Below are 15,060 nucleotides of genomic sequence, written 5' to 3'. Positions count from 1 at the left end.
AGTTTTGAGACAGGGCCTTTCCTCCTAAGTAAAACACAAATGTCAGATAGGTTCTTATTTTCCCATTCACAGGTTACCCGCAAAGGTTATGAGACTCTAACAAGTACGGAAAGTGGAGAGCAGAATTTCCCCTGACAGTTCAATAGGAATCACAACAAACCTACTATGTGCATGGTGGGTTTTGTCAGGCAGAGGAGTGGGCCCAATAATGCCTAAGGAGTGGACAAGGAGCACCACTTGGTCTAATGTTGTGGGATGCATGAGAGATAAACAATGAAGCAGTTGTGAAACAGGGTTCAAGACGGTGACCCTGTAAGACGAGTCATGGGTGAGGGAGGTATGGGTGACGGTCCAGATTTTCCTACCCTATACTAGCGTGTTCAGCCTTGCACCTGGGTTAATGCTTTTTTGTGATCTTGGAATTCTTATTTATTTATTTTTTCTGCTGGAGCTCAAACTCAGAGCCTTTCACGGGCTAGGTAAGTGCTTCCTCTGTGAGCTATGCCCTGTTTTGCCTTATGCCCTGCAAATCACCTACGTGGTTCTGTCGCTCAAGCTAGTCGGTGTGATTGTCAAGGCTTCTGGCATCATTGAGAACATTGGGCTTTGTTGCATCAGCACTGGGAAGCATGGAAGGTTCTATGATGGGAGTAAGGAGGCTGTCAGTTTACTGAGGTCAGCTGAGGCCATCATGCTACAACACTTGGAGGATACCAACCACAGAAATTCATTGACAGGCCTGAGGGAGTCAGTATGTCTTGGGCATAGGGGTGGAACAGAGAGGAGGCTTCTGGGGGTCAGGTAGGCAAGGTTTTGGCTTAGATAGAGATCCCACAGGGTTAAAGGGCTGCTGAGAAAGGAGTCCTGAGCCAGTAGTGTAGATAGAGATCCCACAGGGCTAAAGGGCTGCTGAGAAAGGAGTCCTGAGCCAGTGGCGGTGAGGCAGATGTGCAGGTGTACAGCAAGGCCCTTTCCAAAAAGGCTCAAAAAGCTTGGGAGAGGCTGCTTGTAGAAACTCAGAGCGCAGCTGCTCAAGCTGCAGTGGATGCCCTGCAGACCAAGGTTTTGTCAGCATCCACAGTGTCACTAGAACAAATATTCATCCAAAAAATAAACTTCCTGCTCTTCCTGTTAAAAAAAAAGAAAAGAAAAGAAAAGAAACTTTCATCTGATAGGTAGGCGATTAGAAAAAAGCTTCATGTGATACGTCATAGAAGTATACTTACATAGATCTTATTTATGATTAAGAGGAAATGTGAATCAAATGATGACAGTAACTGCTTTGAATAAAACAATAGAATTTATTATAGTGACACCTTTCTCAACGTAAAGTGATATGACTTAAGCTGTAAAGGTATTAATTACCTATCTGCATAAAACTTATTTAAGAAACACACTTCATTGCATGTCTGTAACTTAAGACTTCACACCTTGACAAGAGCAGGGTGGATTTTGTCATGAAAGTAAAGATGCCAAAATATTAAACTTTTCTTCTAAGTTTATGTTTGGACATTTTAAGAAAGCAATTAGAATGGTATTTTTTTAATATTTTTTCCACTATTTTACAATTAGAATCCTATGACTTCATTCATGTCATACAGTTTTTAAATATTTTTTTGGCACTTAAGACTATTGAAGTCCACTCTGTCCACATTATTGCTCTCATGTAAGATCTTAAGGTTATAAAATATGTGTAAACACCTGGTGGGATAATTTTATCATATAACCTATTCAGAAATAAGATGTGATTTTATAAAGAAAGTGACTAAAACTTCCTTTTGACATTAAACAACAACAAACATGGTCTGTGGACTGTTTTAACGTATAGTGATGACTACTAAACTAGACGCCTAAAAACTTCCAAGATTTTGAGCTGGGACAATTGAAAGAAAATATGAGTATTTCACATGTCCTTCATATTACAAGGTTATTCACCTGTCAGAGCCACCCATTCTTGCCTATGCTTTGCTAGCATTAAATGACCCAACATGAACCAAACCTGTCAGAAGTAGGTTACAGGGATATCAGTATGACTACTTCATACTTCTTTCATTTCAGGAATACGAGGAATTTATGTTATGATTGCTCTTACTCCAAAACTTCTATTCTACTTTTCTTTATCTTGTGAAGTATCACTGACCCAGAGCAACTTTGGAAGGACAAGGCTTATTTGGTTTTCATAGTTCATCACCAAGGAAACTGAGGCAGAAACTGAAGGCAAGAAGCAGGAACCATGGACAAATTCTGCCTGCAGGTTTGCGCTCTCTGGCTAACTCAGCTAGCCTTTTTATATATACCAGGTCCACCTGCCTATAAATGTACCTACCACAGTAGTATAGACCTTCCCATATTAACCAATGATAAAGAAAATGCCCACCACACAAGTCCACAGGCCAGTCTGATAAAGGAAATTCCTCAGCTGAGGTTCCTTCTTCTCGGATGTGTCAAGTTGACAACCAAGAATAGCTATTAGAACCATACATAAGCCAAATTTATGGAAAATTTAAATATATCTAAAATGTATCATAAGCCTTGGTTTTTAGAAATATAATACAATATGATCCTAAAACTAAAATGTATAGGTTATAAAAATAAGAAGTATAAATATAAATGCTCTTCCACTTCTGACTCAGACTATTGTTTGAAATATATAAGAGAAAGAAATTAGGGAAGCAACACCCTTCACAATAGCCACAAATGACATAAGGTACCTCGGAGTAACCCTAACCAAGGAAGGCAAAGACTTGTATGAAAAAAATTTCAAATCTCTGAAGAAAGAATTAGAAGAAGATATGAGAAGATGGAAAGATCTCCCATGCTCATGGCTTGGCAAGATTAACATAGTAAAAATGGCCATCTTACCAAAAGCAATCTACAGATTCAATGCAATGCCCATCAAATTACCAACACAATTCTTTACAGACCTGGAAAGAAAAATTCTCAACTTCATATGGAATAACAAGAAACCCAGAATTGCTAAAACAATCCTCTACAATAAAAGATCTTCCGGAGGTATCTCCATCCCTGATCTTAAGTTGTACTATAGAGCAACAGTTTTAAAAACTGCATGGTACTGGCATAGAAACAGAATGGTGGATCAATGGAACCGAACAGAGGACCCAGAAATAAACCCACACACTTATGGACACCTGATCTTTGACAAAGACGCCAAAACCATACAATGGAAAAAAGATAGCATCTTCAACAAATGGTGCTGGTCTAACTGGATGTCTACATGTAGAAAAATGAAAATAGATCCATACTTGTCACCCTGCACAAAACTGAAGTCCAAGTAGATCAAAGACCTCAACATAAAACCAGACACATTAAATCGGCTTGAAAAAAAAGTGGGAAATACCGTAGAACTCATTGGTACAGGGGAAAACTTCCTGAACAGAACACCAACAGCACAGGCTCTAAGAGCAACAACCAATAAATGGGACCTCATGAAACTGAAAAGCTTCTGTAAAGCAAAGGACACCGTCATCAAAACAAAGCGACTAATTCAGAATCTTTATACGGCATTTTTTCTTTCCTTATGGATGTTTTCTAACCTTGCACTGTATTAATAAACATGACACACACACATATATATACATATAAATATATAGATTGATAGATAAAACTTTTTATTACATCTACTTTATGTTTGCCCCAAGGCACAGAATTGTGAGCACATTCATGGTAGGTTTGACTAAGTTGTGCTCTTTAATAAGGTCGGTAATTAAATACTTTGTGAATTACAATATTTTCAACTGATGATGGTTTTGTAGAAATGTACCCACATTGTAACTGAGGAATATATCTACTAATAACTAGCAAGAGAAAATTATCAAGAAAAGTTTCCATGCTTAGTACTTGAGGAATCAAGAGAATATGGATTATCAACCTCATAAAACTGCAAATATATAACAACCGCTTTGCAGAGTCTGGTGTTGGTTCAAAGAAGACAGTGGGCTATAGACTTGCCTTTTTATGACTTCCTGAGTTACATGGGTGAAAGCACCAATGATAACCTAAGAAATATTGCAGCTTGGTATGTAAACTATGGAAAGTGTTTACATACCACGGGGAAACACAGAAATAAATCTCATCTCAAATTACCCTGGAAGTGTGAACAGAAGTGATTGCGCGTTTATGAATACAGTGCAAGGTTAGAGAACACCCACAGGAAAAGAGGAAATGCCGTTAAAGATTCTGAAGTAGGAGCAAAACACACCCAAGAGCAAATGGGATTTTATCTCATGGTCCGGGCATCTATTTGACTTGATACAGTTCCTTCCTAGTGCAGAGAATTCCTGGGCTCTATTGCCAGTACAGTATTAACTGGGTATTGTAGCAAACACATGTAAACTAACACTCAGACAGAAGGGCCATCAAGGTAAGGACAACCTTAACAGCATCCAGAGCAACCTGAGCTGCATCAAACACTGTTTCAACGTGCAATGTATACACAAAATGTTGAAAGTTTTGGCAAAGATGATATTACAGATTGAAATTAGACATGCACTCAGTGGCTGGCTCTTTGATTACTTCCCCCTGAGGGGTGGGGGGCAGCCTTGCCAGGTCACAGAGGAAGACAAAAAAGCCAGTCCTGATGAGACATGATAGTCTAGGGTCAGATGAAAAGGGAGGAGTATCATCCCTATCAGTGGACTAGGGGAGGGGCATAGGAGGAGAAGAGAGAGGAAAGGCGGGATTGGGAGGGGACAAGGGAGGAAGCCACAGCTGGGATACAAAGTAAATAAATTGTAATAAATTAAAAAAATATATTTTACCTTAAAACTGAATTATTTTAAACTAAAGTAGAGATTCTAAATCACTCTAATACCTAAGGCTCAGGGCTTAAAAGAGTGTAAGAGCTGGGGTATGGGGAAGAGGACAGTGAAATAGTGTCTTCTGGACAGGATGTGGCTGTTGTCAACACACACACACACACACACACACGGGTATGTTAATCTTCAGGAGACCTACACAAGAGCAAGACAGTGAGATCAGAGAACATTCAAGCATACAGCACTGTTTGGACTCAGTGTTTTACAAAAGAAAAAAAATATGATGGTAAAAGTCGGATGTTGCAAGAGGAAAAAAAGCCTAGGGGCAGCAAGCCCATGAATGCTTAAACTTCCTGTTGGAACCAACCTGAAGTCCGCAGATGAGCCTAAAGACTGGTAGCATCACAGTGGAAGTTGGAGAGGGAGCCAATAAGAAAGAGCCATGGCTACAGCGAGCAACCAGGGAGCCAATGGGACACAGGAGCGGGTGTATAAAGGTCTACCAAATTTCAGCAATAAAATTAATTTTACAGATTAATTAATCTGTAATTTAATTTCAATCTGCCTTTGCCCCTTGTCTGACTCCTGGAGTGTGTGTAGTTGACTCTGAGCCAGCTAACCCATTCCACCCACAACCCGTCCCCGTTCCCAAGGGTCCTGGGCCTGGATTCAAGCAACAAGATGCATTGGGGAATGTCTGGGTGTGGGGATGGGGTGGATATAATCAAGATGTTTTATAGAACTGTTTAAAGATTAATAGAAGGTATTCTCAAAAATAAAGGATAGTGTTAGTCATTGATTTTATTTTTGGTTTACTTATTGTTTCACTTTCAAATGACCAGTTCTTTTTTTTTTTCTGTGATTATATCTGTTCCATTTTGAATTCTGTATTTGACTTGGTTTATTGACATCCTAGTGAATTAAATAATGAATACTGCCACAAGGCAAAGAATAAAAAGTTTTTACTTTTAGTTGGAAGTGCCCAATATAAAGAACATTTATAATGCCTAAAGAAACAGGGTAGCTTATTTCATGGCTTCAAAAATTATACAAAAAAATGACATATTCCTTTTTCATTGGAATAAAATAGTAGAATAAAATTTTTCTTTCCATTTTAATTATAGGTTTGGGATTGAAATGTAACAGCATATTTAAATTGACAAATGTTTTTGAATCATTTTATATTCATGCTTATTACAAATGGTATTTTCCATACTCCATCCAATAAAGACAAGTATATTTTTTTCTTGTTTCTTTTGTTCCTTTTTATTTTTAGAGCAGTCTCATTTGGTTCAGACTCTATAAAGACTGTAACTCAGGCTGGATTCAAACTAATCATTCTCCTGCCTCAGCCTCCTAAATGATGGAATTATAGGCATCTTCTTGACTAAACAGTATTTCCCTAAAGCTATTTAGAATGCTATTTTGAGTTCCAGAAAAGAACCAATTTTATTTTCTTCTGTATTTCTCACAATTAGAATGAGAAGACAAAATGTACCACTTTGAAGCATTTATTATTGTAAACTTTTAAAAATATTCAAGTGAAGTTACTTTAATCTAATCTTAAACTGTCTAAAACCTACAGAAAAAATTTGTTGTGCTTTACAACAATGGTAATGAATGACTGTAATATTTCTCATCCCTCATAAACTTATAATGTAGTAGAGAGAAACCATGGGAAGTTATTAAAAAACAAAAGGAAGAAAATAACTGTTAGGAAGATACATTTTGCAATCATTCAGATCTGTGACGTATAGGCAGAATAGATTTATGGAAATTAACCAATGCTTTATGACCTGGCTCAGATCTCATTGCAATCCCCAAAGGCTCAGGTGTTGAAAGGGTGGATTATGAGAGTGATAGCTTTATCAATGAATTAACTTCTCCAGGAACTATTAGGTTGTTAGAGGAAGAAAGACCCTTGGACGTTACTTTAAATTTTGTCCCTACTTCTTCCTGTCTGGTTGCTCTGTTTCCTGGTCACACTAATGCCATGTACTTGCTCCCTTTCTCTCCCACTGCCTCGATAGACTACTTATTTGAGACCCAAAAATAACTGAAGCAGCTGCCTGTGTCCTGAAACCTTTGAAACCATTTGCTGAAACAAATGACCTGAATTTTTCCTTTTTAAGTTGTCTAAGGTATCTTGTCACAGTGACAGAAAAGTTGTTCAATAGAGTTCATTTTAATAGATGTCTCTAGAACTGGCACCAGGAAGCTCATGTTTTAGATCATTAGTTATTGTTATAACTGTATTTCAGATTTAGAAAGAAAAGAGGCTCCCTGGTTCATTGATTGGTTCAGCATGCTCCTGTGCTTGCATGAGTTAGGCATCTGCCAATTTGAGGTGATTTCATCCTACTGGATTTGATTCAGTCAAGAGTATAGTGTACCAAGACAAGATTCTAGGTCAGGTGTCTCCTTTCTTAGGAAATATTAAGGTAATCAGGAAAGCCCTACTGTTATTTAAATCCTGATTGCCTGCCAAAGGCCATGCCTCCAAATACTGTTAACATATGACTTTTTTACCTATACACCACACAGCTTAGCTAATTTACAAACAGAAAAGAGTAAAATAAAGTAAGAGTAAAGTCAGAAGAATGGCCCAGGTAGTTACTTTAGTAACAGTTAAGTGTTTCAATAATATAGAGGAAAGAGACCTTGGGTTATTTACTCAAAGGAGGTAAATATCGGGGACTTCTGTGAAAAGCCATGCCCTTGACTTTGGTGTAACTTCTAAGAGAGCTGCTAAGGAAAGCAATATTCAGGGAACAATATCAATATGAAAACAGCCTGAATTTTTATTCAAATAAAGGGTAAATAGGTGAGAAATAAACATGGGATTTTAAGTCAGAGGAAGACCATACGCAGCTCAGACTCCATTTGGATTCCCTAGTAAGGGGAGCAGGAGCTGTCTCTGACATGAACTCAGAGGCCAGCTCCTTGATCACTTTCCCCTGGGGTGATGCAGCCTTACCAGGCCACCAGAGGAAGACAATCCAGCCAGTCCTAATGAGGCCTGATGGGCTAAGGTCAGATAGTAGAGGAGCAGGACCTCATTTATTAGTGGAATAAGGGAGGGACATAAGGGAAGAAGAGGACGGGAGGGTGGGACTTGGAGGACTTGGAGGACTTGGAGGGGGCTACAGCTGGGATACAAGGTGAATAAATTATAATAAATAATAAATCAATAAAAAGAAAGAAAGAAAAAAATTGTGTAAGATTAAAAATTTGGTGATTTTATTTATTCATTATTAGCTATGTTTATACTCATCCTCTGGTTTCAATGGATAAGACTGGATGGAGAAAGAGGTCTGATGAAGTTAAAAGTCAACACTAAAAATTACTTAATGATTATACTGCCTGGTTTTGTGTGTCAACTTCACATAAGCTGGAGTCAGCAAAGAGTAAGGAGCCTCAGTTGAGAAAATGTCCCCAACAGATCCAGCTAGATGGCATTTTCTCAATTAGTAATCAAATAGGAGAGAGCTGAACCCACTGTGGGTGGTGGTCTCCCTATGCTGGTAGTTCAGGTTTCTTCTATAAGAAGGCAAGCTGACTGCCTTGTCCTCCCTGCAATTCTAGCAGCAGCAGAGAGCCCCACACTTTCCCCTGATCACCCTATCCCTGGCCCATATTCCTGGCACAGCCCCCATCCTTGGAGGCCCACAACCACCCTGGCCAGAAGAGACAGTTGAAACCTCTATGTGCCAGCCTGCTCCGTGCATGAGGCCTCTGGGTAAGCACAGCAGTGGAGAGCTATGCCTTCCACTGTGTAAGCTCTAACTCTTGGATCATAGCCAAACCTGCATTCCCAGAGGCCTGGGGCTGTTAGGGACCACCAGGTGAGACTCATGCCCCCACTCCTGGCCAGCCAGTCCCTTTAACACACATCCAACAGAGATGTTGGACACTCCATTTTCTGGCACTCGACTCAGCCTGCATTACCTGAGGCCTGCCAATACCAGAGAAAACCAGATGGCTAAAGGCCGCATAAGACTAAAAATAACTCGAAGCAGGGCAATATGGCAAAACAAGAACCCAACTATCATACCACAATATGCCCAGGTTATCTTTTTTAGTTTTAATTATACTTTATTTACTTTGTATCCCCCTCTAGTTCCCTCCCTCTTTCCCTCCCAACCCCTCCCTTCCTCTCCCTTCTCCACACACCCCTCCCCAAGTCCACTGGTAGGGGAGGGTTTCTTTTTCTTCCTTCTGATCCTAGTCTGTTAGGTCTCATCAGAAGTGGCTGCATTGTCTTCCTCTGTGGCCTGGTAAGGCTGCTCCCCCCTCAGGGTTTGGTGATCAAAGAGCAGGCCAATCAGTTCACGTCAGAAGCAGTCCCTGTTCCCATTACTATGGAAACCATTTGGACACTGAACTGCGATGGGCTACATCTGTGCAGGGTTTCTAGCCATGCAGGTTATCTCCATGCATGGTACTTGGTTGGAGTATGAGTCTCAGGAAAGACCCTTGAGCTCAAATGTTTTGGTTCTGTTGCTCTCCTTGTGGACCTCCTGTCCTCTCCAGATCTTACTATTATTTTCCACTTCTTTCATAAGATTTCCTGCATTCTGTCCAAAGTTTGGCCATAAGTCTCAACATCTGCTCTGATAGTCTGCAGGGCAGAGCCTTTCAGAGGCCCTCTGTGGGAGGCTCCTAACTTGTTTCCTGTTTTCTTCTTCTTCTAGTGTCCATCCTCTTTGCCTTTCAGAGTGGGGATTGAGCATTTTAGCCAGATTCCTCCCTCTTGATTAGTTTCTTTAGATGTACAGATTTTATTAGGTTTATCCTATGTTATATGTCTATATGAGTGAGTATATACCATGTGTGTCTTTCTGCTTCTGGGATAGCTCACTCAGGATGACCCTTTCCAGATCCCACCATTTACCTGCAAATTTCATGATTTCCAGAAATCAATCTGGCGCTTTCTCAGACAACAAGGAATAGTGCTTCCTCAAAATCCAGCCATACCACTCCTAGGCATATATCTAAAAGAGGCTCAAGTACACAATAAGGACATTTGCTCAATCATGTTTGTAGTAGCTTTATTTGTAATAGCTAGAAGCTGGAAACAATCCAGATCCCCCTCAACTGAAGAATGGATACAGAAATTGTGGTACATCTACACAATGGAATATTGCTCAGCAATGAAAAACAAGGAAATCATGAAATTTCCAGGTTATCTTAACAAAGCTGAAACACACACACACACACAAAAACAGTGCTTATGTGCTTACACAAAATCCAATCTTATGAAGATGATAGAGGAATTTAAAGAAGAAATGAATCAATCCCTCAAAGAAATACAGGTAAACACAAGTAAACAGGTGAAGGAAATGGATAAAACTGTACAATACCTGAAAATGGAAATAGAAGCAATAAAGAAAATACAATCTGAGGAAATCCTGGAGATCGAAAGGCTAGAGAAGAGAACAGGAACAACAGATGCAAACATCACCAGCTGAATACAAGAGAAATACAAGAAAAAGAAAAAGAAAAAAGAAAAAGAAAAAGAAAAAGAGAAATACACGAAAAAGCAAATCTCAGGTGTAGAACATATAATAGAAGAAATTGCTACATCAATCAAAGAAAATGTTAAATTAAAAATTTTCATGACACAAAACACCCAGGACATCTGGGATACTATGAAAAGACCTAAACTAATAATAATAGAAATAGAAGAAGGAGACATCTCTTAGTTCCAAGGACCAGAACATATTTTCAACAAAATCAGAAGAAAATTTCCCCAACCTAAAGGAAGAAGTGCTTATAAACATACAAGAAGCATACAGGACACAAATTAGACTGGACAGAAAACTAAAAATCCTACAGCCACATAAAAATCAAAGCACTAAATCTTTAGAACAAAGAAAGAATATGAAAAAGTGCAAGGGAAAAAAGGCCAAGTAACTTACAAAGGCAAACCTATCAGAATTACATTCCACATCTCACTAGACTCTAAAAGCTAGAAGGGACTGGACAGATGGCTTGCAGCATCTAAGACCCCACAGATGCCAGCCTGGACTACTATACCCAGCAAACCTCTCAGTCACCATAGATGAAGAGAACAATATATTCCAAGACAAAACCCACAAATCCAGCCTTAAAGAAAATACGAGAAGGAAAACTGGAGCCCAAGGGGGGTAAATACATCCAAGAAAACACAAAACAATTCTACACCAGCAAAAATAAAAGAAAGGAACCACACACAACATGCATACACATATGCACCCACATACACACACGAATACCACCAACACCAAAATAACAGAAATTAGAATTTATAGGTTATTAATATTGTTCAACATCATGGACTCAATTCGCCAATAAACAAACAAACAAAAAAAAAAAAACAAAAACAAAAAACAGCCTAGCAGAATGTTTGGGAAAACAGGATCCATAATTCTGTTTCATGCAAAAAACACACCTCAGCCACAAAGACAGACACTACCTCATAATAAAGGGCTATACAAAGGTTTTCCAAGTAAATGGACCCAAGAAGCAAGCTGTATTAGTCAGTCTAATATCTAATAAAACAGGTTTTCAGCCAGAATTAATCAAAAGAGATGAGGAAAGACACTTCAAAATCTTAAAAATATCACCAAGATGACATCTCAATTCTGACCATATATGCCCCAAATTCAAGGGCACCCACATTAGTAAAAGAAACTAAAGCTTAAATCACACTCATTAATAGTAGGAGACTTCAACACTCTTCTCTCACATATGGACAGGTCATCTAGACAGAAAGTAAACAGAAAAATAATAAAATTAACTAACATCATAAACCAAATGGCCCTAACAGATATTTACAGAACATTCCATCCAAACACAAAAGATTATACCTTCCTCTCAGTACCTCATGAAAGCTTCAAAACTGACCCCATAGTCAGTCACAGAGCAGGCTTCAACAAATACAAGAAATTGAAAAAAAAAAACAAACACCTTTTATTCTATCAGACCATCATAGATTAAAGCTGAACTTCATCAAAAACAGAAACAACAGAAATCCTACAAACTCATGGAAAATGAACAACTCCCTACTCAGTGACAATTGGGTCAGGGAGGAAATAAAGGAAGAAATTAAAGACTTCCTAGAATTCAGTGAAAATAAAGGCACAACATACCCACACTCTATGGGACACAATGAAAGCAGTGCTAAGAGAAAACTTCATAGCATTAAGTGCCTTCCTAAAGAAATTAGAGTGATCTCATGCTAGCAATTTAAAAGCACACTTGAAAGCTCTAGAACAAAAAGAAACAAATACGTCAAAGAGGAATAGATGGTAGAAAGTAATCAAACTCAGGGCTGAAATCAATAAATTAGAAACAAAGAGTACAGTACAAACCATCAATGAAACCAAGATCTGGTTCTTTGGGCAAATCAACAAGATATCCAAACCCTTAGCCATGCTAACTAAAGGGCGGAGAGACAGAATCCAAATTAACAAAACCAGAAATGAAAAGGAGATATAACAACAGACTCTAAAGATATCCAAAGAACCATTAGGTCTTATTTCAAAAAACTGTACTCCACAAAATTGGAAAATCTAAATGAAATGGATTATTTTCATGAGAGATATAACTTAACAATGTTAAATCAAGATCAGTTAAACAATTTAAATAGACCTATAACCTCTTCAAAAAAGAGCTAATACCAATACTCCTCAAACTAGTTTGCAAAATAGAAGCAGAAGCAACATTTCCAAACTCACTCTATAAGGTCACAGTCATCCTGATATCTAAACCACACTAAGACTCAACAAAGAAAGATAACTTCAGACCAATCTCCCTTATGAACATTGATGCAAAAATACTTAATGAAATATTCACAAACTGAATCCAAGAACACAGCAAAAACATTATCCTCCATGATCAAGTAGGTTTAATCCCAGGGATGCAAGGATGGTTCAACATACAAAAATCCATTAATTTAATCCAACACATAAACAAAGTAAAATAAAAACATATGATCATCTCATTAGATGCTGACAAAGCCTTTGAAAAAATTCATGTTTATAGTCTTGGAGAGTTCAGGGATATAAAGTGCAAACCTAAGCTCAATAAAGGCAGTACACAGTAAGCCAACAGCCAACATCAAATTAAATGGAGAGAAACTTAAAACAATTCCATTAAAATGAGGGGCAATACCTCTGCCTATTTATTCAACACAGTACTTGACTTTCTAGCTACAGCAAATAAGACACCTAAAAAAGATTTTGGAATACAATTTTGAAAGCAAGAATTCAAAGTGTCTCCATTCAGAGACGATAAGGAAGCATATGTAAGTGACCCCGAAATTTCCACAAGAGAGCTCCTATAGCTGATAAACAACTTCAGCAAAGTGGTTGGATACAAAATTAACTCAAAAAAAAAAAAAAAGAAAGAAAAGACAACAACCTGTCAAAACAAAACGTAGCTCTTATGTATACACACGACAAATGGGATGAGAAAGAAATTAGGGAAACAACACCCTTCACAATAGCCACAAATATAAAATATCTTGGTGTAACTCTAACCAAGCAAGTGAAAGACCTATATCACCAGAAGTTCAAGGCTTTGAAAAGAGAAATTAAAGGTTTTAGAAAATGGAAAGATCTCCCATGCTCATGAATCAGTAGGATTAACATAGTAAAAATATCAAAAGCAATCTACAGAATCAATGCAATTCCTATCAAAATTCCAAAACAATTCTTCACAGGCCTTGAAAAAGAAACCATCAAAATTATATGGAAAAATAAAAGACCCAGGATACAATAAAAGATCTTTTGGAAATATTATTATCTCTAACTTCAAGTTGTACTATAACTACATGGTATTTGACACAAAAATAGAGAGATTGATCAATGGAATCGAACAAAAGACCCAGAAATAAACCCACACACCTATGCACACCTGATTTTTGACAAAAACTTCAAAACCATGCAATGGAAAAAGGAAAGTGTCTTCTACATATGGTGCTGATTTAACTTGATGTCTGCATGTAGAAGAATGCAAATAGATCCATATTTAAAACCCTGAACAAAACTTACATCCAAATGGATCAAAGACCTCAACAAAAAACTGGACACACTACATCTAATGAAAGAGAAAGTGAGGAATAACCCTGAACTCATTGGCACATGAGACAACATCCTGAACAGAACAAAATAGTTCAGGCACTGAGATCAACAATTAATAAATTGGGTCTCATGAAGCTGAGAAGCTTCTGTAAGGCAAAGCACACTGTAATAAGATAAAATGGGAGTCTATAGAATGGGAAAAGAGCTTCACCATCCCTCCACCTGACAGAGGGCTCATATACAAAATGTATAAAGAATTCAAGAAATTAGACACCAACAAAGCAAATAATCTAATTAAAATATAGGGTACAGAGCGAAACAGAGAATTCTCAACAGAGGAATCTCTAATGGCTGAGAAGCACCTATAGAAATGTTCAATATTCTTAGTCATCAGGGAAATGCATATCAAAATGATCCTGAGATTTCACCTTACACCCATCAGAATGGATAAGATCAAAAACTGAAGTAATAACACATGTTGGCAAAGATATGGAACAAGGAGAAAACACTCCTCCATTGCTGATGGGAGTACAAACTTGTACAACCATTTTGGACATCAATCTGGTTGGTTTCTCAGAAAATTAGGAATTACCGCATGACCCCCATACGTGGGCATATACCCAAAAGATGTTCTACCATACCACAAAGACACTTGTTCAACTATATTCATAGAAGCTTTATTCATAATAGCCAGAAATTGGAAACAACCTAGATGTCCCTCATTTGACAAATGGATAGGAAAAACAAGGTACATTTACCCAATGGAATACTACCCAGCCATAAAAAACAAAGACATCATGCAATTTTCAGGCAAATGGGTGGAACTAGACCATATCATGAGGAGATTCTTGAATCTCACTCAGAAGAGGAAATAAAATAGACATCTGAAGAAGTTGGGGGGTGGAGAGAACTGTGTGGGAGAGGGAATGGGGAGGGTAAAGGAGTCTGGATAGGTATTGAGAGTGTGGGAAAGGGAGAAGGTCTGGGTGAGAGAAAGGAAATCAGTGGGTGAGCATCTCTGGGACAGAGGAGGCCCCCAGGAGTGAGCCTGGGGTGAGCCTGGCTAAAATTTCTAGTGGCATGTAATATAGAGCCTAAAGTTGCCACCCCCTATAGCCAAGTGGGAGTTCCAGTGGATTAAGGGGGGCATCAATCCACCCATAAAATGTTCAAAGTTTGTCCTGCCTACATGAAATGTAGGGATGAAAATGGAGCAG

This window comes from Meriones unguiculatus, chromosome 6 (genome assembly GCF_030254825.1).
Source record: "Meriones unguiculatus strain TT.TT164.6M chromosome 6, Bangor_MerUng_6.1, whole genome shotgun sequence".
Classification (NCBI taxonomy): Eukaryota; Metazoa; Chordata; class Mammalia; order Rodentia; family Muridae; genus Meriones; species Meriones unguiculatus.
The sequence above is the reverse complement of the archived record's forward strand: the minus strand, read 5'-3'. Positions refer to the sequence as shown.